Source organism: Sardina pilchardus, chromosome 17 (genome assembly GCF_963854185.1).
Source record: "Sardina pilchardus chromosome 17, fSarPil1.1, whole genome shotgun sequence".
In the NCBI taxonomy this organism is placed as follows: domain Eukaryota; kingdom Metazoa; phylum Chordata; class Actinopteri; order Clupeiformes; family Clupeidae; genus Sardina; species Sardina pilchardus.
In genome coordinates, this window is record NC_085010.1 from 20,370,908 (window position 1) to 20,398,591 (window position 27,684).

The 27,684-nt window shown below is 44.3% G+C and overlaps 1 protein-coding gene across 4 annotated transcripts in view; it reads right to left on the minus strand.

Annotated features, from left to right (window-relative positions):
• The window catches only part of eps8a (EGFR pathway substrate 8a, signaling adaptor), a 62,033-nt gene extending 34,593 nt beyond the window's left edge, over positions 1 to 27,440 (minus strand). For all 4 annotated transcript variants that reach the window (XM_062517820.1, XM_062517819.1, XM_062517817.1 and 1 more), the window contains exon 1: positions 27,221 to 27,440. The gene's annotated coding sequence lies outside the window, so the exon portion shown is untranslated. The remainder of the gene's footprint in view (positions 1 to 27,220) is intronic.
• Positions 27,441 to 27,684: the final 244 nt, after the last annotated feature.

The window sequence follows — 27,684 nt, forward strand, 5'->3', positions numbered from 1 at the left end:
ATGCCTGCAACACAGAGGAACGTCAGAAGCAATTCATCAGGTGTGCACGCGCACATGTATGCATTAGTGTGTGAGTGTTAGTGAGTGAGTGAGTGAGTGAGTGTGAGAAAGAGAAAAGACAGAAACTGGGTGTATGTGAATATGTGTGTGTGTGTGTGTGTGAGCGAGAGTGTAAGTGTAAGTGTGTGGATGTGTGTGGGTGTCTGTGTGGGCTGAACAAGCAGTTATAAGTAGCACCACTGAATCACCGTATGTGCAGTCAAGCTCTCTGATTACTTTTCCCATGCCCAGTGCCCACCCCACCGCCCACTCCCCATCTTTAAAAAGGGACATCTCACCCTCCCACCCTCCCCACGGCAACACTCGAGGCCCTGTCACCATAACAACATCGCCAGGATACCTATTCCCCAGGGGTGGCTTGAACACCTAACAGTACCTTGGACAACTCTGAGGGGACTAAGCCCTGACTGGCAACCATGACACCAAGACAGGACCTTATATATTCCACTTATGTAAAACATGTAAAACCTATAAAGTATTCTCCTCTGTATCTGAAGTCAGTTTAGGAAGGAGGCTGCCCATAGCCAATACGCTGAAGAGTATTTTAGGCAAATAATTGTAGGTGATGCCCAGGAGTCTAGTCCTCTTGTGTATCCTTGCTAACCATGCTAAACCAGAAGTCACAATGAAGAGTCTGAAAACAGTGGTTGTGACTACACAACCAAAAGTAACAGAACATTATTTCATGACTAGTACGCAAATGTAGGAATGTAGGCAGCAGATATGCTGATTATCTCTACTCATATGAAACCATACCTAGAATGCTAATCAGGTCTGCAAAGCACAAAAAGGAAAACATAAATTACGTGCAACACGGATGTCAGAAGAGTTCAAATTCCAGTTGAGCCCATCTAGGCAATTATGCAAACTATTCTGTTATTCAGATTTCACTGAATTGAGCACTGTGAATAAAAAGAATGAGACCGCTGCCTTTTAGAAAAAATAAATCTCACATTCCCAATCTAATAATGAGCATGTAATTCAATCTCAAAAGCCTGCTTGAACGTAGTTTCATGAAAACTGAAAGCCAGAATTTCCATCGACAGTTACAAATCCCACCAAAAAAAGATCCACCCACACGTACAGTAGAGCTGAGGGAAAGATAATGTAATGTACGGACAGCCCTGGTGCACAGCTACGATAGTAGCACATGACGGGGCCCTTGGGGTCCTAGCACACTTTCAAAGCAGCTATTCAAGAGAGAGACACAGAAAAAGCTACTGTAGTTCCTTCCTCTACAACCAACAGAGGAGTTAGTAAAGAAGGTTTCTTTAAGCATTAACTATTAAGACTTGTGTAACAAAGTAAACAAAGTATCACTGACTCCGAGTTCCAGCACTTTCACTGTTGACTGAGGATTCAGGTGGCTAAAGGCTTGGGACAGTAGGGGAATGGAAAATTGGCTAGAAACATACTGACCGTGTCCAGGATCAACATGATCTCCAGTGGTTAGTGGATGGAGCAGCAAGGTTAGCGTTTGGCATTGATGTTTTATACATTACTCATTCTTCTTCATTGGGCTGATGCTGTTATCCCGAGCGAGTTACAGTGAAATTACTACAGGGACAGGAACCTTCAGGTGTTCCATTTGGATGACCACATTCCTAACCAATAGAACCCCACCGATCAGAACCGCTAAAGAACTACAGTAATTTCCAGCATATAAGCCGCATTGTGTATAAGCCGCAGAACAGTGTTTATATGCAAGTTAAAAGAAACAAAACCATATTAACACCATATTAACTGCCCCCCTGTATTAACATCAAAGCGGAATTTATTTGCAAAATCAATGTGTAAGATGCGGCTTATAGTCGGGAAATGACGGTACCACAGACGTTAGGCCAGTAGAGAGCAAGTTGATCAGGTCCAGGTTAATGAAACGTGGTAAAGCATAATGAAACATGCATGGGGTACAGTGGGACTTAGGGCAGGAAGCAACAGTTTATGATGGTTGTCCTTACAGGTAGGTTACTGTGTGTGTGTGTGTGTGTGTGTGCCATCTGGGCAATCGATTTTTGGCACAGAGACAAACCAAACACAGAGATGGACAAACAAAACAAACAGACATTGTTCCATTTGGCATTCAGTGAATCGAAAATGGAACGCCGGTTCGTAATATACACGCAAAACAAGAAGTAAGAAGTGTCTGTCTGTGCAACTTCCCTTTGCTTATCTTTGCTGCATTGAGTAGTAGCTTGTTGTGGCTTCATTCAACGGACTTTATGAAGACAACATCATTAGCAAAATGATCTTAAATTGGTTGCATTGTTCCTTAAACGTAAGTGTCCATTGGTGCATGCTTAGGTCAGCCGTAGGTGAGAATAGGCGAGGCCACTTCTGTCAATGTCTAGTTAATGATTGAAGAGAGAAGCCATTCATTCTCATTGAGAATCAATTTCCCCTCCTGGTGGCACGGGGAAGTGGTCCAGTGCCAAAGCTAAAATTAGCCTCCTGCCGTCAGACGGAGTAGGCAGTTAGCAGGTGGATGAGACCAAGCTTTAGGAGACGATGACAAAAAAATCCCCACCTACGACAACAACAAAGCTCGACAAATCCATCCAAGATTAGCCTCTTAGCACAGACCTACAACCATCAATGTTGATACTTAGCCACACCGTTAGACACGGACCCCACTGTGAGTGCCAAGAAGACTAACAACAGATCAGTCTTGTATCAAGTCAACATCATTCAAGTCTTCAGGATTGGGAAGTCACGGCGTAACTCAACCCCATTCCAATAAATAATTGATCTAGCCATCAGCTGTGGCAGTTTGATTCAGGATCGGGAAAATTCTGTTAATCAGGGTGCTGAACTTTGGTGGTCTTCATATCTGAAAAACTAATTTTTTTCTACAACAATATTTCAAAAGTTCCTCTGTGCACTGTATGAAACGCGCAAAAATGGGCAACTTCTTGTGGATAACTGGCTAACATCAAGGTCTTTAACAACAGATCAAAAGATAACATTTTTCCATGCAAAGTAAACATTCTCTTTCAAAAGCTACTCATTTCATGACCTCTTTATAAAAGTGCAAAAGTGTAGAGGTGCAAAACCCCCATGGCAGCTACATGTGGGCACCGTCTTGAATCAGCGCCATAAAACACTCCGTGAGAGCGTGGGATGGCTCTGTGCGTTTGGCAGCGCCAACAGCGGCCTGGCAGACAACTCCAACACTTGAGATGCGACAAATATATTAGTTCCGGTTTCCCACACTATCCCATTAAAGGCGAATCATTATACCGCTGTCTGAGGCGGGAGAGGGGAGGAGCGCCGGACAAAAGGCCCGAGGGGAGATTGCCTCGAGGGGCTGGGGATTGTGCCGAGAGCTGCAGGCTTTTTTAGTGGCCTAGCTGAGATGGCCGGGGGCCCACGCTGGACAGAGGCCAGGAGAGACAGCGTGTGTGTTTGGCCAGCGAGCCAGGAAGCAGTGGCCTACGCTCAGGAATCCCTATGGAGATCAAACACCCACTCAGATCCTCACAAGCAAAACACACACTTACACACACACACACACACACACACAGATCACACACAGTTAACACTAGGGTGTGATCATCTGAGGAAGGCCAGCTCACAACTTGAGGAACTCAGAGGACATACAACCAAACACCAATGAACATGAATGCACACCCACACCCACACCCACACCCACACAAACAAACATATCATATAGAAACATGGCCTAAATCACACTTGCATTCTCATAGAAAGACATACATGTATGATCATATAACACGATCATACATGAACGCACATGAGCACATGCATGCAAATAGTGTTCCCTCTCACATAGCACATGTAACATGCTCCAGAGACAAGATAGCAAGAGGGGTGAAGAGAGAGAGACAGACACAGAAGACTGGGCTGGACCACAATAAAATGTAAAGCACACAACATAAACTATACAATGCCTTTCAACTTGCAGTGAACTGCTCAAACAGTCAATATCTACAGTACACAAGATCAAAGTGTCATAGCATGAAGCCCTGTCAATAACTTTGGCCTGGGATACCGAGCCTTCCACTGAACCATTCGATTAATCACTAGTACTGACAGATGTGCCCTTCCACTGTGCCAGTACCAGTAAAACCATGAGATCATGCGTGTGAAAAATTGGAGCTTCATGTCAAAGGGATGGACATTTGTGGACCCACATGTCTATAACAGTTTACAACAGATAACTAGATGGGTGGGTGCGCACGCACACACACACACAGCAGCATATGCATAATCAATTACTCTCCAAATGTGTTCATGTTGGAAATCATACTGGCTGAGAACCAAAGGCCATTTCCCTCATGGTTATGACTCCATTACAAATGAGCGCCTAGGAAAAATGGAAGTAACGCCACAACATATACGAGCCCCCATATGTCAGTCCCTTCTGTTAACCCTTAAAACAGCACGCTCAAACAGAGATTCATTTGAGCACAGCATAAATGTGTTCTTAACCTTTAATTCATTGGAAAAACAATAAAATCACTACTACCACTAGAGAAACAAAGCCAGAGGAGAGTTTATTTCTATTTTTTATGTTTTTATGTTTAGCATTTATATTATGTTATGTGTAGCATTTATGTTTGCCATTCGTTTATTGTAGCAGTTCATTAATGCACTACACATTGCACCTGGTGGCTGAGTTTTGACTTAACGACCCTGCGGACTCTCACGCATGTCGTCTTGGGGCTTTTGGTCACCTGGCGAGGACGAGTGAATCCCAATTCAAAAATGCTGCCTTCAGCCTGATGTAATAGACCCCAAGCTCTCATCACTCCAACTGTGATTAGCAAACCCAATAGTCCCCTGGTGCATACAGTGGCTTGTGTGTGTGTGTGTGTGTGTGTGTGTGTGTGTGTGTGTATGTGTGTGTGTGTGTGTGTGTGTGTGTGTGTGTGTGTGATTGTGTGTGTGTGTGTGTGTGTGTGTGTGTGATTGTGTGTGTATGTGATTGTGTGTGTGTGTGTGTGTGTGTGTGATTGTGTGTGTATATTTGGACAGAGAGAGAGAGAGAGAGAGAGATACAGTAGAGAGAGAGAAGAGACAGACTGAGGGAGAGAGAAAGAGAGACTCTCTGGCTCAGACACTACCTGCTGACTGATCCGTATGAATGATTGATGAGTGACTGGCCTGGCGTCAGTATTTGGGTCACAGTGAACGCTTGGTGGCGCCGACCCCAATCAGCAACATCAGAGCTCAAAGTGCCTTCACCAAAACAAGAGTGTGTGCACTGCAGCCATACCAGTCCACCAACATAAAGCCATGCATTTCACTTCACAGTTTCCCGTTACTACATCATCCATATGCTTATCAGGGTGGTCAGTCAACGACACTAAATACTTTCTCATACTAGGAAACTAACAAGCGATTACTCAATACAGACTTTCTATCACAATACTTCCTACTAGCCTGGTCAGTCAAGGACACTATATACTGTACTTTCTCACACTAGGAAACTAAGAAGCAATTATTCAGCATAGACTTTCTATCACAACACTTTCTACTGTCCTGAACAGTGGCAATCCTACACATACAGTAACACCACTAGTAACCCAGTCAATGCACTGTAACTGTAGCAACACGTCAGAACAACAACTGACTTTTTTTTTTTCTTTCTCCAAAAAAAAGAGCCGAGGCTCCACAGCACAACCCTATCAGCATGGAAAAAGTCTGCTCACACAATCTCCATCTCACTCCATCTCCCTCTTTATCTGAAGCGGGCATCTTGAAGGCCGCGCTGCTCTGCTCTGCGCGCTTTGCATCTCCATAATCCCCCAGGCCTGCTGCCCATGCAAATGTGACCCGCTCGCTCTGAGGAGCCGGGGCAGCAGCAGCGGGCAGTGGGGTGGGGTGGGGTGGGCACGGTGGGGTGGGGTGTGGTGTGGTGTGGCGAGGCCATGTGTCTGTCAGCGGACCATTGTGCTGCCGGCCCGGCCCTGCCACTCTCCGCTCCCATTCAGGGCTTGTTTAGCTCCACCGTTTTAGCCACAGTCAGACGGCGGCTTCTCTGGTCTGGTGTGCTGCTCGCATTGGAGAGAGGGGTTAGGCGGGCTGCACATTGGGTCCTGTGTTGATGGAGGGTAATGGGAATGGGTGCTACCACAAAGGCCAGCGCAGACGACTTATGAAAGAAGCTGTCAGAGGTCATTCTGTTTCATCATTGGTCATTACATCCACAACAGTGAAATGGCCACTCACAACTCCAACATAATGCTTCAGTAAAATGGAAAATATAATGCTAGACACACTGTAATAGTGCCCAATGTAAGTAAATACCATTAACTATTGTTCACAGTGTCATAACGCAGGAGAAGATGCATCATTTATTGTGCATATTCTTTATCTCTTTGTCCAGTTAACATTGCCATACATATGCAGAACAGCCCCCGCAATCAGATCAACTTAACTGGATCAACTAATGAGGTACTGCACACATTTGAATAGCATTTTCAATGGTGTGAAGAAAATGACTCATGCTATCATAACAACACATAAACGTGTTTTGTTCCCAAAGACATTTTTATGATGTGTACACCCTGCAGTAAAACACCTATAGTGAGGTGAACACCCTATAGTAAAACATACAGTAAATCTTTAACAGTCTTGAGGGTCCTTGATGACGAAATCCTTTACAAGGAGTTCCCTCTTCCATAAATCTTCCACAATCCCAAGCCCAGCCCTGATTGGACAATATCGGTAATTATCAACACCTGACACAGCAGGTGACCCAACACCCATGAAGGCCCCGACACACCTGACTGAAACAGCCAGGTGGGTTCAAGGCGTTCTATCTAGGGGACACACCTTTGAGCCCACCCAACTGGCGTTCTAAGGCGTTCTCACGGGTGAATGATTCGAGTTGCCATAGGCACACAAATACACAACAGGTGGAGGGTCGACAGCACTTGAAAAAAAAGGCCCATCCCCAGACACCAGGGACAGGGTACTATGTTACATAACAGGGGGCGAGAGAGCGAGAGAGCGAGAGAGAGAGAGAGAGAGAGAGAGAGAGAGAGAGAGAGAGAGAGAGGATCCTCGGACGTCCCTGTTGAATGGTTAATGAGGAACACAAGGCTCCTTATCGTTGGGTCTGTTTGCAGAGAGCCAAGCCCTGATGGCCACATGCACACAACTCTCTCTCTCCCTCTCTCTCTCCCTCCCGCCCTCCTTCCTTCCATCCTTCACTCCCTTCTTCCCTAACAATGTGCACTCTGTGTTTGCACTCTCACTCTTTCAGTCTGTGTTCAGATCTGTGTCCAGCTCTCCTCCTGCCTTCCTCTCTCTCACTTTGTGTTTGTTTGTCTATCTCTATCTGTCAGAGATGGGCCCATGCTAAACCCATACTGAGCTATAGGGGAGAATCTGCTGGGATGTTCTACAAATGGGAGGGGCAGAGGAGGTTAGAGAGTGTGTATGTGTGTGTGTGTGTGTGGTTTGTATCTACTGTATGTGTGTGTACACAGATGCTCCACGGTGTGAAAAAAAGAGACATGTGTAGAAAAAAAAAAAAACATCCAGAGTGTTTCCAGGCAGTTTCCATGGCAACAAATACAGTATATCAGAAGAACATGGCCTCTGCCCATTTTGCCACGTCGGCTGCGTGGTGCCCACTGCTATTCATGTGCATCATTAAAGGGCTGACTGCACAGCGGCACAATGCTGAAATTTCAGGATGACCGTTACGGCTTTGTCCACCTGGTAAAGAGAAATCCAGCCCCTGCCGACACACAATGCTCTCTCCGGACTGTGCTGGACTCTGGCCGTCGTGCCTCCCCCGCAGCCTGCCCTCCCTGGACACGCACACACACACAGAGCGGGGACTTTCCAAACCAACACTCTCCTCCTGGGGGAGTGTGCTCGCAAGAGAATTGGGCCGTCAGCCAACATCGCCAAAAAAGAGGGAGGAATGTAACGCAGCACGAGAGAGACAGAGAGAGAGGGGAGAGAGAGAGAGAGAGACAGAGACAGAAAGAGAAAGAGAGAAGGTGTAATCAGATTAGCCATTGATGTCATCCCAAACTGCTTAGCAAACACTGTCCATTCAGAGGTTATGATAACATGACTGGTGTTGAGGCTCAAGTGCCCATCTGATCATGTGAAGAAGTAAACAGTTCAACATTTGATCAAGATAACCTAGGAGAGGTTAAAGACCACGTGATCGGGTTTCATCATCCACAACACCAGAGGTACAGTACAGTAGAGCTTGCACCCACCAGTTGTTGCAACAAGGTACGAGGTATTATGTAATACTTAGAGAATAAGAAGTGTTTGTCTATATTCCCTTGTGTTCCCATTTTCAATCCTTTCGCGCATTTGTTTTTTTTCTGCCAACAGATACAAAATGTGCAAGAACGCCTATAAATGGATAACAATGCAAAGGAAGCACAAGGAAACAAAATTATTTCACTGTTCATTTACAAGTACAATCACACCATAACTGGGGATAAAGATGCCTTTCGACTACACAACCAGAACTTCAGATTAAACACAATGGTCAATTATTACACACAAGTCTGAAGCCATCAATACAAACAGCACAGGTCATGAAGGGCATACAGTACATGGGTCACACACACACACACACACACACACACACACACACACAAAGAGAATTCATTCAGCAAGCCTCTGAGCCCCAGTAGCTCCCCACAAACTCATTTAAGGCCACCCAGTGATAGCCACGTGGTGATCCATGTCAACACTTGTACTGGACAAGACTCGTGGAGTTAGGATCTTAAAGCTTTAATCTCTCCTGTGTTAACACTATGGACATCCTGTTCAAATTCATATGGCCTTTTTTGCTCATATGAGAAATGTTCTTCCAAATATACAATGAACTAAGGTGACCTGGCTGAAGAGAGAGACATTCCCCCCTACCTGCGAGTTAACGCCATCTTGGGCAACCTTTATTATATAAAACATAACCCTTTGACCTAATTTGACCCTATGAGGTAATTGGCAAGGTGTTATAATTCACCTCCATCCATCCCATTTCCTTTGTTATTTTCAGTATTCTACTAATTACATCATAATGACAACATTTGATTAAGTTCAACTTTGCACTCATCAAAGTGCTTCATCACGGTCTCTTAAGCACAGTCATCATTGTCGATCAAGAGACTCAACAAACTTCCTGTGTAACATCACCTCTGTGTAAATCTGGCAATAACGTACGTAGGACCACTGAGAAGCAAATCTAATAATCCTGGCCTAGCCCCCATCCGTAAACAATAGCATATTAAGCAACCTTTCACCGGTTTTACAGATAATGGATCTCATCCAGTTACACGGCCCGGAAGCTTACCTGTCTGCTGGCTTACATCATAGATCCCAAGGCCTTAAACATCCACACACAGGATGTAACACGTCTGTCCTGAACAATTTCTTCCCCTTTCTTTACAGAATGAAGGTGTAGAAGTGGCTCCTTTCTCTTTCTACCCCTCCCTCCTCTTCTCTCGCTCTTTTTCTTTCTCTCTCTCTCTCTCTCTCTCTCTCTCTCTGACCCTGTATCTCTCTTGCCCAGTGGAACCTTAAAGAGGATTTGTAAGGAGATTTACACATACACACAGGCGGGTGTGCCCTCACACACACACACACACATAATCCACCCCCCTTGTACAAAGAACACTGGGAGAGTCCATGAGGAACTGGACCCTGACCATGTGCTCCTAAAGAGAAACAAATGGACGGAACACATCAGTTCATACTAAACTGGCAAATAGGCTGTTCTTGGAAGACCTTTGCCAGGATGATCCGACAAAACCTATTTTCACAACAACCATTTCCATATAATAATAATAATAATATAAGATCTATGCTATTTTCACATTCACACCCAACACAGGAATCCTATGCGTGTATACGGCTGCACAGACAAATGTATTGTCCTAATCTCATGTAGTGATCCAATTGTTACCTTGCCTTGGGCATATGGGCCAGTGCAATTGGTCATGAACAATCACTTACCATATATAGCTGTGCACTACCAGTGATGAGATTAAGCTTAATTCAGGTGGATAAGTCACATGAACAAACCACTGTTAATAACCAAGACTATATAAGCGATTCGTCAATGTTCGATATGCTGCATATGGATCGGACCTGTCCAAAAATATACTTACATAAAATAATACCATGTTATGTAATAGCAGAAGAACACCACATCAATACAACGTGGTAATCTTACAACCATCTGTGTGCTGCTATGTACACAGACCACAAGGACAGAGAGAGCGAGAGAGAGGAGAGGAGAGAGAGAGACAGAGAGAGAGGAGTCATCCTTTACTTGCCTAGTGTTGGAAGGGGATCACCATGTGAAAATCAAGGTCTGATGTGGGGCTTGGTCTGAGATCAATACCAGCACGTGTTGGCTAAACCGGGTTGGCACAAACAAACACACACACACACACACACGCCCACGGGGAACAACACACACACACACACGCCCACGGGGAACAACAGCCATCTCTTTGTTTTGCGGGCAAGTCCTTTGTTCACGTGGTCTCTTCACAGAAAACTGGGTTCATTGACCAATTCCAAATTCTTGGATGTAAGCCCCTCGATCCTCTTCTTCTCTCTCTCTCTCTCTCCCTCCCTCTCTCTCTCTCTACCTCACCCTCGATTTCTTACCCTCACACACTCTTCTTCGTCTCACCTTCTGGAACGGATACAAAATGGTTACCCAAGCAGGTGGCTTTCACGTATATTGGGACAGTCCTTGGAGGAAGACACAAGTCCTTAACATAAAAGTGTGTTATGACGCATATGAAAATATTACACACGATAGCACACATAACATTGTCGCTCTGCTGATCTCAAACTACTTAAACTTAAAAGACTAAGATCTTGTCCAGTGGGCATCAGCAAAGGAGAGTACAGAAGCAAATATCAGAAGGACTCTTTTGAATGACTTATCTTGATGAGATCACTTTTGACACAGTCGTCCACACAACTTCACTGTCACTTCCTCGGTTGCCGTGACTGCAGTCAATAACATATCTTATCACCAGTTAATGACAAAGCCTTGTAACAATTGAAAACGGTGATGTCACAGCCTCCTCTTCAATAAAGCACAGGTAGCTAAAAATATAGCGACATGGTTTATTGTCTTCAGATTTAGTTAAGGGTGTTTTATGGCCACCCTATTCATTTGAGTCAATGCTTCATGAAACAATTACATGGCTGGTCAGACGTGGTGGCATATCAAGGTCATGCATCAAGGGCTTGCAGTTTGCCTGGTTGAGGAAGAAGCAGACATTGCTTCCTGAAACAATAAAGACAATGAGCAGCAGGAAAACAAATAAGATACAAAAGTTGTACGGACCATGCCAGTCACAGCCAGGCAACATTACAGGCAATAAACCACAGATGTGCATTGCTAAACATTGCCACTGGCAATATTCCAAAGCTGATTGTAATTTGTCACAGCCATAAAACTAAACTACATTTTCAATTATCAACATCTATCCAACCTCATTAACAGTTCTTTCTGAACATTATCATAAAACACACGCACACAAAATCTGGACCATCTTGAATTAGATTAGATTTATGACACGATTTTCTCTTTTACGCCCTCAATCTCTGAATGACAATCTACAATAAAATAAAATAAACTTTTTTTTTGTACAACAAAACGATCCAATCCAAATTTACACCTGATTACATGATGACTTCTCTCCATTCATAATCAGGCTCATCTTTGACTGTGCCTGTGAGAGGGCCATATTCAACAGCATACTGCCGATGGCAATGCATTAAATTCATACAAGAAGGAGCATGCTGGAACAGATGAGAAGTGCCGTCTGACTGTTAAAACACCAACCCAGCTGAAATAGAGCAGACTGCGGCAGATCAGGGCTCTGCAGCCAAAGGGAAGGCGGTAGAGAATGACTACACCACTGAAAATCTGTACATCAAGCTATCCACTGTAGCATAATATGACCAGAAGTCTCCAGCAGAGCTGCACAATGGCAACCCAATCGGGACAGCATTGCTACTGCAAAAAAACACAAGTCAACAACACTACTTCGTTATTGTCATAGTTCCGTAATTAGTTGAATAGTTTGAGTTATGGCATAATGGCGCGTCACACTCAATTGGACACATACTGAAAAATGTTGGGTAGATTTTTTTTGATGCATCATTTGCTGTTAGAGCAATGAAACAAAGGGACAGAGCTACAGAGCTGCTGGCTTTATTTTGTTTCAATCCCCTGAGAGGATCTCTTCCTGATTCTCTTTCTTGCACTTCCTCTATCTGCAGGTCAAGTCTTGCTTTTCTTTCCCGCCTCCCTCTCTCTCCCTCTCGCTCTCAAACAGGTCTTAACCTTCCAAGATGGTGGAAGCTCTCCAGACTCCACGGGCCTATAAATACCCGTTTGCAGGAGAACAGAGCGGAGCGGCAGCAGCTCTCCCGCTGGGCACTGCCAGGAGAAAGAAGGCGCGGGCGCGGGCGCCTCGGCGTTAACATTCTCCCGACGTTCCTCTGGCGAAGGCAAAGCTCTCCCCGGTTTCTTTCTTTCTTGGTCTTCCTCTGTTTCTTCCAGTACTTTTCTTTCTTTTTTATTCACTCTCTCGCTCTGTCCATCCATCTCTAGTATCCTGCTGCTGCTGCTCTAGTAGTCTGCTTCTTACTTTTTTTCCCCCTCTCTCTGTCGCTTACTCCATCTCTCTCTAAGGGAAACTCATGGAACACATGTCTATTGTAAGATCTGATTTGCAATCCACACACACACACACACACACACACACACACACACACACACACACACACACACACACACACACACACACACACACACACACACACACACACACACACACACACACACACACACAAGGAGGAGTTTTCAGAGTGTGAACAGGCCGGTGTGTGAATGACATTCACAGTGTTACGCACTCTGTATTCTCAACCCCTTGCTGGCCCACACTTCCATCTCATTTTCAATGTGCTTACATTTGTGTAGGAGGCCGCAAATGGTCTTTCTTTAAAGCGTTTCAGAGAATCACAGTCCCTGTGTGTATGTGTGTGCATGTGTGTGAGTGTGTGCTGTGAGAGTGGTCGTGTTTTTTTGCTGGACAGATGGATCTGACAACAGACATGCTGCATGAGAGCGACAGCTAGTCAGTGAATGGGGTTTGATGCACTGATATCAAAAGAACACTTCTTTTGAGATCACTGGGTCTGATATGATTACAGACTTCAGCACAGAGGTGACAAAACAAGATCAACTAGCAGCCTGAATAGTCAAATATACCAGAAAATGGACTCCATCTAAATGAGCCTGATATTACAGCTCCAGCTCAACATGATGACAGAACCTCTAGAATCGTCACAGAACGGATACAGCTATTATGACATGACTCATTATGCAAAAAGTAATATACTGTACTGTACCACAGGCCCCAAAAGGTACCCTACAATAAAAAATAATAAAAAAAAAACACAGGGAAATAGCAATTAAATTACAGAAATGCTCTGTAACTTAAGATGACAAGGTCAGACAGAGTTAGTCCTTGTAGGCTCTTCTGGGAAGTCCTCAGGAATGGGTGTGTGAGTCAGATGCAAATAGGGAAACGATCCAACCGTTGCTACCGCAAACACACACAGATTTGTACAGTTATCAACACCCCACTGCAAACGCACACATGCACACAGTACAAAAATGTATAAACACTCAAATGCTGAGGAACATACTCAGCCTTACTTAACCCACCCCCACACAAACGCACACACTGTTTTACATATAACCACCATCCTCGGATCCACTGGCACACGCCTAGACAAGTGCAACAGGTAATTTTCCTCTCCTTTTATAGGCTATGTGAGCATTAACAGACATTCAGAGGAAACACATGTTCAATTCTGACAAGAATAATCTGCCAAGAGAATGAGGCGCTTATTAATAGCTTCCCACAGCAAACACCTGGTCCTTTGTCACCCAAGCTGATCATACAAGCCGATTCGGTCACAAACACGTACACCTGACAATCCGATCGTAACTGAATCAGTCATATAGTGTTTATCTTAAAAGGGGCACCGTTAACCATATGACGGCACTAAAACTCTTCCCTCTCCTCATCTTTTTGTTCTATCTCCCACCCACACGGACGTTTCAGCTGGGCTTGCCTTGGAGCGACGAGCTGTCACGCAGCGTAGGGACAGAGGGCGTGAGGGAAGTGCGACACTCGACAGACACAGATGGAGCGGCTGATGTTGGGCTAAATATACATAGATCCCCTCAGACGCTGGGCTGGCTGTGTGGCGAGTGCCCCCTCCATTATCTCCACCAAACTCAAGAAAGAAAACAACATCAACCAAAAAAAAACAATCATCTTCATAGCACAGCGTCTGACTGGGTCACTTGTGCATTCGTCTTTAAGGCATTTTGTTACTCAGTAATTGTGCTACAAGGACAAATGTCAGGGGAGGTAAACAAAGGACCAAACGAGCTGACTTCAGCTCGGAGATTAACCTATGTCCTGCTGTTGTGTGATCAGTCAGTCGGGAAGGGAACCACAATGAATCAAAGACGTGACAAGACACTGAACTTTTCACGCACGCTGAGATTAGCCAAGCTTATCTCACAAAGTGATTGTCAGGGTATCTTTACTTTCTGACATACAGGGAATAGATGCACAAAGTAGTTCAGGAAACAAAATGGAGGATCTAAGGACAAGCATTGCCTGAGCCTGGCACAGTAGGAGGTTACCTTTGTAACAGTTTCTATTGTTGTAACAAGGGATTAGTCTACTAATTAATGACTCGTAAGTTTGTGTGTGTGTGTGTGTGTGTGTGTGTGTGTGTGTGTGTGTATCTGTGTGTATGTGTGTGTATGTGTGTGTGTGTTGGAGGAGTCACAGGAGGTTAAGTTAAACCTTTTTCCGTGTGTGAACTATGACGTCAAGAGAGATCGCCACACAAATAGTGCGTTCATGCAACTGGGACGTGGGACTGTTCCCATTTCAGGATTCCCTGCACCAGATAGCTCCTGTGGTGAGTCGTCACGGTAACTGACAGAAGCCTGGTGGCCGCCAGGACAAACAGCATGCGAGTTTTTCGTAGAAGGAAGGTCAAGACACAGAGAGCCTTCTCTCTCTTTCTAAGCACATGGGATTTCCTGGAACATCCCCAGTCCAAAAGGTCTGGCCAAGGTCACCCCTCAATGTCAAAGCAGGGAATCTGGTAATGGCAGCAGTCACAGAGAACTTGTTCCAGGAGAGCCAATCACAGCCAAGTGTGAAATGTTTAGTCTCTCAGAGGTTTTTCCACTGATGTGAATGGAAAAGAATTCCGTGTTTGGAAAAAGTGTGAAAAAGTGCCTAAAACTATGCTAAATTAAATGTAACTTCAATAAATGGAAAGTGATACAAATAGCCACACTCCACTAAACAAACAGATGCATCAAATAACCCAGTCTCTCTCCTTCCCATGCAGTTGATTCATTATTAGTTCTATTCAGTGTTTTGCTTTTTAGCCTGACAGTACATGCAGTGTAGAGTTAAGTTAAGGTAATCGGGCCAAAAAAACTGCCTCGTCACTCTAAGACCGCATGTCACAACCATACTGTAGGTCATGTGTCCATGGCATGACATCTGTTCATAGCATGATGCAATGGAGACTTTGGAGGAGGAGAGAAGAGTGCAGCCATTTTTAGACCAGTAACAGTCTCTCCCAGCATGACCTTTTGACCTTTTAAGTTAGAGTGGTTAAATCTGAATGCTTAAATTAATTCCTGGAGCGCTAACATTAACCATGCTAATAGCGGTGAAGTAGAAAATCAGCAAGATGACTAAGGCTGTTAGTGAGGTACAGTATCTTTGAGCAAAACTACTGTACAGGAGATTCTTCATGCAGGTCACACAGTACAGATCCTTCTCAAGAAATGTCTGTGAACTGCAATTAACTGTCCTGTAAGTGAAAATAGCTCACCACACTTTAAATCCAGGCCTTGGTCTGTGATGACATGGCTGAGATTAAGATTACCAGCACAGAAAGGAACAGTAAGGTTGTTGATATCTCAGAGAACATCAGTCCATCAAATGGCACTCCACCTGTGGCACTTTCTGTGCTCCTGAAGCAAAGGGCTGACAGGCAGGAATAGTGCACGGCTTTGTCCCAAGCCACTCTTTTCGTTTCCCACAATACATAAACCAACATTTCAACTGTGACTCAGCTTATCAAGAGGAAACATTAATCTCAAATTCAGTATGACGTTGGAACACGCTGCACCAACTCAATATAGTTAGCAAGCACGTCTGGATGTTAAAGGTGACCTTTTTGACCAGGAACTTGACATGGTGCCCACTCACTTTCAGGTGACTGCCCTGATAAGCCATTGGGATAGGTTCTTTAACTTGGTGCCAAGGTAACAATTAAGCGACACATAAGACCAAATACTGACGATACATACTGTATGCACATGTGTTGCCAAATGCAAATATGTCATCAAGGGGAACTTTGTCATCCTGAGACTAACTAGTGCATGTTTAACGACTAGCATGCATAGAAAAAGTAAATGATTTCTTAAACAGATATTGAGAATACAGAAATCAGAATTCGCTTTCAAAAATGCACATGAAAACTAAATCAGTCATCATCAATCAATCAATCAATCAATCAGCATCACCATTACTCTTGGTGAGCCTAGAAATATACAACCAAGTCTCACTATTCTGTACAACCACGGTCCTCACCTCAAACATACAAAAAACCAAACATACAAATAAACACACACAGACAAACATATAAAGTTCACCATTCATTTTCCATTTTAAATCCTTCAAGGTATTTTTTAATTTGAACCATATCCAGCCTAATCCAGAGCCCCCACTGAGGGCTATAAATACACTTCATACCACCAACACATTGGCAAGTAAGCAGCCCTTCCCAGAAGCCTTAGTGCTTCATTAATGTTCTGGGATGAAGTGACTAAAGTGTGAACCTGAGTGTACAGAGAGTCGGCATGGCGATACAGTACAGGAACTCTACAGAGAGCTCTTTTGAGCTGTGAAGTCAATTACCAACGTCAGAGCACCCAATTAGCATTCTATCCACTCTATTTAAAGGACTGTACTTAAGGGCGGTTGGTTGGTTGATGGCCCTCGTCTCATTTCGCTCAGCTACACTTTGAGCGTCCCCCTGATCGCTGATGTCACATACCCCGGGCTTCCGCAGGGCTGCATTGATGTCATTAGAGAAGGTCTTTAACCTTTCGCTACTGATCGGCAGAGAAGCCCGGGACACAGAGCTGCTTCAAGACCAGCAGAGAGCAGACGGCAGGTTGTAATACTGCTTAAAGAGTAGGCCAACAGTGGTCCATCTGGACACCTTGAATATCAGTGTGTAAGCTGCCAAAGGCCATGTAAACCTGTAAACAGACCTACTAGGCATAGAACGGCCTGGAAAGTGCAGCAAGACACCACCACCACACTACCTGTTAAGAGGTCAATTGCAAAACATCGGAAGTGAAAAAAAAATCTAGCACAACGAAAGGATAATTTTTAACAAAAGGCACAAACAATAATACAAAGAGCACAGAAGGAAACAAGCAGTCTTTCACAGTCCACAAATCATACAATTCAATGAGCAAAGGATCAGAGAACAGCCAAGGCCAAAGTCCAGCTGGCCTTCCAAACACTTCATTCTGAAAGTATCTGGTAACAAAACTTAACTGAAATGGCAACAAGTATCCCTGCAATTAAAATGATATTGAGCAATTTTTCCCATGTAAAATATAAATCTATCAAAACAAATCATTCTACCTGAAGAGACGCTTATACAGTACATGGACTATTCTGCATTAGTGGGTCACTAAGAGTCTTGCTTTGTGCTTGTCCTGGCGAGAGCAATGGGAGAGGTGAGCACCGACTCACTTGGACGGACCACCATGCAGAAGGTGCACCTGCCAGGGCAGCACAAAGCCAAAGAACAAAGAGCCCTCATCACTAAGTCATGAGCAGAGACGCCACCAAAGGCTACAGACCTCATAACCCAGGAGAACTTGAGAGGGGTACACCTCGCACACACACACACACACACACCACGCACACACGCACACACGCACACACACAGAGACCACACACACACAGAGACCACACACACACACACACACACACACACACACACACACACACACACACACACACACACACACACACACACACACACACACACACACACACACACACACACACACACACACACACACACACACACACACACACACACACACACACACACAATGGCCAGATATTCAAAGAGATCATGCTCTCTCCGAATCAATGGAAAACGTGTATGTTATTAACCAAGAGGTCAAAAAGTTACAAATGCATTTACATTAATCAAAAATATGCTTTCAACCAGAGCAACTCAAAGGGGTTTTTTTTTTGTCACATTTAGCTAATGGCTCCTCATAAGCCCTCCTCTCCTCCAGCTGTCCCTTCACCGTGTCCAACGCAAGTATTCACACACAGACCTGGCTCTGTCAAACACAGGCAAATGAAGGGACTTACAGTACAAGCCATAAACAAATCCAGCCAATCAACATCTTCTTACATAGGCGCAGAAGGGAGGGCTATACATTGATCAGCTGTTGAGCTCCAACATCAACAACCTCTCACCAGAATGGTGGGCTGCACCTTTAAGGTGCAGGTGAGGTATACATTTTCATCAGTAAGTGTAGCACCTGGGAAATGAGCACCTGAGTGCTGATAGGACTTTGCTCTCTACCTGTCGAGCTACAGAAAGACGTCTGAAACATTACCCCACCATACCATCCCATACACTCCCTGTTCTTAATGGGTCTATACCAGTGACTGCATGAAGCAGACATGGACACTGAAACCCAAGAAGATTATGACATGTTTTATCAATGATCTTTTTATCTTTTGAGGAGAATAATGCCATTAGATGAGGAATGAAATTATTGAAAATATTTAATTATTCATTTTGTTTTTGAGTAAAAAAGTCCAGATACTCACAACAGCTATCAAACAATTTAAACTTGCAGGTGGTCAACGAGAATTGGAAAGTGCACAAATTCCTGTTAATACTGTTTTAACAAGCTTTTAAAACACAACTATGGACTAATCTTCCATGCAAAGAGCCTAAGGAATTCAGCAGCCGTGGTGTTGGGACCAGAGCTGAGTTAATATGCTTTTTTTTACTCCTCTGATCCCCTCCCGTGATTTACTCTTTTGAAGGTCACAAGAGCATTAAATATGAAATTCCTAAACATCTATTTTAAGTCTGCATTCCAGAAAAGCAGCTTCATAAGGCCTTTCCTTTTTACAGCTGTGAGGACCTCGAGTCACTAATTAAGCTAGCCACACATCAAACTATGAGCTAAACATGCACTTGACACACACACTCTCTCTCTCACACACACACACACACACACACACACACATGAGGACACAGAGGCCCACAAGGCTGTCTGTCATTCTTTGTTTACAGAGGGAGGTCTTGCACTGCTCTGCTCCCCTCTGCTTCACCCAGGGCTCTACTCTACTGGAGAACTCTACACTATTCTCTTCAAGGATATCGCCATTTCAACTGGTATTACAAAGGTTGAGCTGACTGAAATTATTTGGCTACCCAAAGAGGACCTTTGTATTCATTCATATGCAACTGTTTTCTCTAAGTGATCATCTTGAATCAACTGATCATTTGTAGCATAAGATGACAGACTAGTAGCCATAGACAAGTTCCTGCACTTTCTTTCCACACACACACACAGCAGGGGTGCTGTGTCCTCCTCTCACGCCTCCAGCTCAGAGACCAGATGAACTGCTATCCCATTCAGCCTCTCTGCCATGTGATGTGTGAGATTTCAGCCTAATCACAGAGTAGAGCACTATACTGATCAGTCAACGCCCTGTCTAACACACAGACACAGACACACACACACACACACACACACACACACACACACACACACACACACACACACACACACACACACACACACACACACACACACACACACACACACACACACACACACACACACACACACACACACACACACACACACACACACACACACGGTATGGAGGATGCCTCAACCCTTGCTGTTAAAATCCTGACAGTTGCATTTTCTGATTTACTGCAGTACTGTCTTTTACCAAAGGCATAAACAAAAGAAAGAGAGAGAGAGAGAACTAAAACTACAGTATGAAAAGAGAGAGGCACCCTCCGAGGCGAGCGAGAGATTCCTCTTCCAGACACAGATGACAACAGTGGCTGGCTTCTTTGGCTCCATTTCTTATGCACACAGCGAGGGGGCACACAGGCAAGTACCCCCATCGGGTCCCCTCTTGACCTAGAAACACAAAAAAACTATTCCCACTCCCACTCCCACTCCGCTTACAGCCTTTCCACATAACTCGCTGTGATGTCTCCTTCCCCATGCCGTCATGACAGATAGCGGTTCAGGATTTCACCCTTCATCACGGATAAAGAGGTCAAAAGTTTGCACAATTAGGATGCACTTGGAAGGGGATGAAACAATTGTGGCAGGTCGGGCTGGAGGCCAAGGCTACTGTCTAAGCACAGGCCGGGGCTGGGCCCTGCCAAACCGCTCTTCCGGGTGGAAGGGAAAGGGCTAAGCATGCAGCCAAGTGACCGGGAAAAAGGGTCAGGGGGACGGGGGTGCTGTCCATCATTATTATCCATTATTGTCCAGTACATTTACATGGACACATTCAGCAAATGTTTTTTGTTTTTTTATTTTTTGTCTCTACTGTACTTACAGTGCAGTTAAACGTGCTATATGTGGAGTTTTATTTTTAGCTTAAAAAATTACTACTACAGTCCCACTTTGTTCTATATGTGGTGCATGATTAAATACAATGCAAGTCAATAGAAGAGTGTTGAGTGGCTGTGTTTAAGACAACTCAAAACCTACAGAACTCCACATAGCACTTTTAAGGAGCAGTTGTAATCATTATTGTGAGATTAAAAGCATAACTCTGTGTTGGTGGTGGCACATTGCTTTACGCATTAAGCCGCAGGAACACAGCAGACATAGTTAAATATGAATAAGTGCAGTAATACAATTTTTAAGAGTTTAAAGCACTGACACATATATTCAGCGATTCACAAAAAAGATTGTTGAGTCGTTTTGGAAGATTTCCTTTGGGGGAGAGAGAGAGAGAGCGTAGTGTTTGCTAATTCTTTTCTCCATGCCATGTTGTTGATCTTTGAAACCACTACACTGAAAAAAAAGGAGCTGGCAAAGAGCACTCCAGAAAAGAAAACAAGCACGAAAGGATGTAGTGAATCAAGACAAGAAAACAAAAAAAGAGGAACAGGGAACATCCCCAGGACCCCCTCTGCTACTGGGACCGTCCCAAAAACCGGCCAAAATCAAAATACAAGCCTGGTTGCTATGGGCGAGACAGTGCAGACCTACACCAGAAGTACCTATTCAGCTCTGGTACACACTTGAGCGGGAGAGTCCGGTCTGACGGACAAAGGAAGGTCAACGCTTGACAGGAGATGGTGAAAGTCGCAGTGTTTCCCCCTCTGTCTCTTCTCAATGAGACCCCTGTCTGTGAACATTACCTGGATACTACTACCATCTTGATCTAGAAGAGGCGAATTCTTGCAGTTCAAAGAGGAACTTAAGATCCCCCCTGTGACAGACCCATTGAACCGTCTATGGTGGTGGTGGTAGTGATTGCTATTCCAACTGATGTTAGTCTTACTGAGGCGACACCAAGTGAAAGTTAAATTAGAACACCCAATCTGACAAATTTAAGACCAGCACCACAAAAGCCTAACATAGCATGACAAAGCTGCTTCTATCCTGGCCATTAACCATAATGGCCTGGTCATTCTCTCTCTCTTTTGTAGGGCTCTGTTTTTTTTTAGTTTGACAGTTGACCGAGTCAGCATCTTTCCCAATACTGGATGCTGCACCGCTACATATAACTACTGGATAATAGGCCCCCCCTGCCATTGTGCTGACCCTGCACTTTGCTGAAGTCAATAGAGATTGTGGCACTGGAAAACGAAGACCAGGACATGCTATAAATGGATCCCACAAGGTCTGCTGTGGAATTTAGTGTGATGGGGTACATGTAGCAGTGATGAATGCATGAGGCCGATTCAGATAAGACATCACGGTGAGCTCGTATTCAAGCTTGACTCCCAGTCCCAAATCAATTACACGCAGCAGCGATAACGGCAACACCGTGAGAGGGGAAAAGTCCTTCCTCTCAACCCCTAGTTTCTATTTCACCTCCATTTTTTTCATGGTGGCAAATAACTTTCATGCCATTTCATTTTGTCAATGTATAATTCAGTGTCAAACACCCAGGATGTGAATGTAGAGCCTGTAAGAGAAGAAGAGATTGTAGAACATCTCAACTATGTTGCGTAGGCTACAGGAACAGACACAGCACACAGATCTACACAACAGGAAAGGAAGACCTTCTGAACATGTAGTAGATCAGCCATCACCTGGATGCAACTGAATATGAGATCTTTCACATTGATCTTCCTCTTCGCCAGGAGCAAAATAGAAGCACCCTCGTCAGGCCACGTCCCTGTCCATGGAAATCTCCCCATCTCAAACCGTGTGCAGCACTGTCTCACTTAGCTGTGGACATGCGTGGTCGGACGCTGGCCAACAGGAACAAGGCAGGCAACAATAGGCAGGCCTACTGTGCACTAGCAACACCCGCAGCCCTAGGGCAATACAGCGGGCCTAAGAATAGACAACAATAAAGGGCCTCTAGGTGACATCAGAGATAAGAGTGGAGGAAACCCCTTCAATGGAGCCGACAGCAGCCCAAATGGCTCTACACACGTTGGTTGCCATCGCAACCCACAGTTACCATGTAAACAGCAGGGAGCTCAATGCCAATGGCACTGATTGGGAAAAGAAATAACGGTAATGACGATGGTGATATGGTGATAGTGGTGGTGGTGTGTGTGTTTGTGGGGGGACATGAATGATCAATTCTATGTCAAGAGAGCTGTTTAATATGGACCTTAAAGGAGAGTCTTCACAATGTCCAATGTCAATGTCAATTCACCCTTGCAGACAAAGTGACACGTTGCAAATGGTTAAAATTACATAATTTGACTGTCAAATACACAACTTAAAATGATGTAACATGTTCTTCATGGAAATCCAAGTCTCCAATTTAACTTCAATTAGTCACTTGTTCCAGACGTTCACAGTCTTTTCACACATAATGTGGCTTCTCCGTGGTGTTTACACCAGCAGAGAACAGTAACAGATGGACATCTGTCATTCTCTATCATCTCTGCGTCTAACCACAGCGCTGACACTGAGCCCTCTGCTCTGATGTAAGTAGACCCCAGTCAATCTCCTCCACAGCCACCATGATCTTCTTAGAAATCCACTTGCGATTCGAAGCCTCAGAGCATTTCTTGTGGGAATTCTATCGTGTACATAATATCTAGACTGACAGTTAGTGTTATAACAGTGTGAAAGGCGTGTGCTTCCCCATGTATATACATTTAGATAAATTCAAATAAACGAACACCTATCATTGACTGAAAATACACCACAGGCAAGTCTACAATGGATGCAAAGTTGTCATGCCATTAACAAAATCCCTGACATAAACACAGCATCACACATTGACGTGAAACATTTTCCAATATCAAAAACTTCCATAGAACAGTAACTATCAAAACACATACCTTTACGAGCAGTCTTTCCCTAACATACTTCATGTATAGTATTCTCCATTCACGCAGCACTGTTCAGACAATGTAGCGATCCACGCTTCAAGTGCTTCATCACTTTCACCAGCTCATCCTCATTCCTCCCCAACAGCCTTGCGTAATGTTTATTTCCCCCCACTCTCCTCTTGTCCTCATGAAGACACCAAAGCCTCTTTCTCCTCTCTGGGAGCAATGAGCATGCTTAGCCGGAACTTAGCTTAGCTTTTCAAACCTCTCGCTCTCTCCCTCACCATCTGTTCCCCTTGGTAAACTCCCGATTAGGGCCCTCGCCCCCCCAGTTAATACCCCCCCGGATTCACAGCTCCTCGAGTAATTGTGCTCATGGTACTCCCACACTGAACTAGTGCTTTACTTCATTCCGTTGAACAGATAGATAGATAGATAGATAGATAGATAGATAGACAGATAGACAGGCAGACAAATAGATAGATAGATGGATACATAGCAAAAACAGGACAGTGTCCTTTGAGTTTTTATCTGTATAGGGTGTTTGTTGTGATGATGTGATGTCTGTGTTTAATTCATCCCATCACTAAATTCAGTGCTTTTTGGGAAACTCAATAACTTTGGAAAATCCCACCTTGACGCAAATCCATTAACTTCACAGGAAACTCTCAAAGACATTGGCCTCCCTGCCAACCAATTACTTTGCATGGGCATAGCACAGTGATAGGGGATGTTATGGTACTAGCCAGGCCTGAAGGAAGTAGACAAGAGCAACTTGCAGCAATTACAGCAGATTTACATGTTGAAAATGCCAGTGTCAAGAACTGCTAGCTGACATGTATTAGGAGGATCACCTGACACACATGCGTCGCATGGCAAACACAAGGTTTTATTCAAATAACCGGCCATAAAATTCACAAAATCACACTGATAAAACAATCCACAATGGAGAACGCACTGCTGGCCTTCTGCAAGCATGAGGGGCTAGTTTGTGCGAGATTTGCTTTTCTGGCCAACGCAGAGAACAACAAGGCTTGAGAACATCCAAAAATACTGCAGAATGCTGGGACTTTGGCCAGAACGAAGTTTCACATGGACTCTTGCAGTGTCCCCGATGACCAGCCGCTTCAGCTGCAGCTGTTAGTTAGGGCAGCGCTCTGCAGTGTCTGAATGTGTGGTGCGTCTAAAGCCTACCTTACACTGACAAGATTTGGGAAAGATTCTTGAAAGACTGTAGTCTTTTAACTAATGCCCCTCATTCAAGCTTTACTCAAAAGACTACAATCTTTCAAGAATCTTTCCCAAATCTTGCCAGTGTAAGGTAGGCTTAACTTAAACTACCTGACGAACGCTCAAGGCTCTGCAAGGCCATGGTTAGATAAGGTTGCAAAGCTCATCACTCCAGATCAAAGGTCCCACTTCTCTTCAGTGATATTCCTTTTGGGAAGACAAAGGTGTTTTCTGGAGCAAAAGATCATTATCGCATCTGAGTGTTAATAATAACCAAGTCATGTGACCCTTGTTCATGTCATCAATCCAGTGTACAGCACTGTGGCTGCCAGGTTGAGCTACACAGGGTGAAAATCACAAGAGTCATGTTTTCGATAGGGAGGCAAGAGAAGTTGGGAGGCAAGAGGGAATAATGATTGTGTAACCTGGCTCTTGATTTAACCCCATACCAGAGGGACCTACATAACACCAATTACTGAGCAAGATCACCAGAGACATAATATGGGCTTTCCAGTGCGCTTTCTTACCCATTTTAAAACTGCATCAAGACCTTCTAGGCATGCAGTCCAGCATGGAAATATCTATTTTGATGGAGGTTACAGTACATAGACACAAGGGTTGCTGCTTGATACAGTACGTCATACGTTAAGACTTGATTATCTGAATATTATTTTTGGAGGTACAGTATATGTGCTCTGATAACAGCTTACAGTAGGACTGACTGACTACATTAATAAAGATGCCAAATGTGATCTCTCAAGGGAGATTCAACTATGTTGTTATGTTAGTAATACTGGAAACTGTTTAGAGGTAGTTCCCTTTGGTGAGAAAATATCATCAAGGAGTGTTCCCTCAACAGGTCCAGTTTAGGGTTAAAGCCATTTTAGTGGCTTTATTTTTTCCTCGCTTTCAAAGATCTAGCCTACTTCGTCCTAAGGGCTGTCCCTCCATAAACAGGCTCAGATTTAAAGAAACCACTGAATGCCATCACAGGCTCCTCAGACAGAGGGCATGCCAAGTATTCGGAGACTTGCATAACATTCCAAAAGTCACACTCTCTTCCCAGGCCCTCGTGCCAGGCTCTTCAAGGGAGCAAGAGGGGCAAAACAAAAGCTGCGATATGTGAGTGAGTACAGGCTAACCAAACACAGACAGCTGAGCTGTTCTGTAGTCAGCGAAAGTGGATGTGGTAACAAGCTGAGAATTTCAACTGACTGCCGTGTAAATGCTAGCAGTATATCAGCAAACCATTTCCCATTCAACTTTCAGGGAACGCACCCTTAAGAGACTGACTGACATTTTGAGGTGGCGAGGATGTTTGTGTAAGGCGAGCCTTGAGAACTCATGGAAGCTGTCGCATTTTATATGTCCTTAGGATATGTTGCGTTAATGATAACATGCGCCTTGATAACCACAAGACCCTTCCTATAACCCCGGCTACATAAACAGCGCACCCCTCTCCCGACAAGCGTTTTCCGAGAGACAAAGCGCTGCTGCATTATCGTTCTTCGCCCTTCGTGGACCCAGATCTGATATACAGTATTTGTGTTGTTTTCCCCACATGTCTGTCCTTAGAGAATAACGACTGTTAAGTGTTCAGATGCGCTAAAGGGAAAGATTGGTCACGTACGAACAGAAAAAAAAATCACTGAACAAAAAAAATAGACCGCACGGAGACCTTTACTCACACTGTAATATGGACTCTAATCCACACGTTGTTTCCTAATAATCTCTAAATGCATTTGCTCCCTAACCTGCTTTGAATTCATTGCAACCACCCTGACATGCACCTAAAATTTACCGCGTGGTTCCAAAGCTTACTATGGTTACCGAATTAGTCAGCGTGCACTGTGCAGGTGTGCATCCCTGAACATGTCTTCATTAACCTATCAAATTGCTCGTAAGGTGCGGTCGGTTACTTACTCTAGTATCCTTGACAATGTCGGTACAACAATCATAACAGTACAGTCCATGACCAACACAATTGTGGCTTACGGTTCGTTTGGATATATTGACATCATCTTACATTGCCAGGGGCAGCCAGCTCCAGTATAGTAGCCTAAGTAAATGGCAACTTAATGTTAAAGGGGAAACATTATATAGCCAAAACTTGTGTGTTCGTGTGAATGAATTCGTTCGTGGCGCAAAAAAATGCGCTTCATGACACACTTGTTAAGAGTTTGGGTCGAGAACAATGTCACCTTTGTGTAAGGAACAAATAAAATATTCCTCTACACAGCTTTTTTTTTTGCCCTACCTGCTTTGGGAAGATGCAGCTTCTCCACTATCCAGGGTTACCGCATGGCACAAACAAAATGTATTTGACAGAAATGAACTAAAGGATGGTCTGGAAGTCTTGCTGCGGTCACCTTAGAAGTCCAAACCGTCTTCTTCCGCCGCACACATCGACTTGATGTGAGAAGTTAGACACACAAACAGGCAACTTGCCTCAGAGAGTAGCGCAACGTAGTCCAACCGAGGACTCTTTGGTGGACGAGGATACTGTTACTATGTGTGTGTGTGTTTTTTTTTTACTGAAGGTCCGCCTCACCTCTGCATGACAGCCATTAACGCCCTCTACCGCAACGACCGAGCATGGGCACGAGCGTAATATCTTTACTATAATTTAGCCTAGTTTATTTCGAGGCATATTAAACCACCTCGAATATTCATTCCAGACACCGTGACAGCTGCGGTTTGGATTATTTATTGGCACCAAGC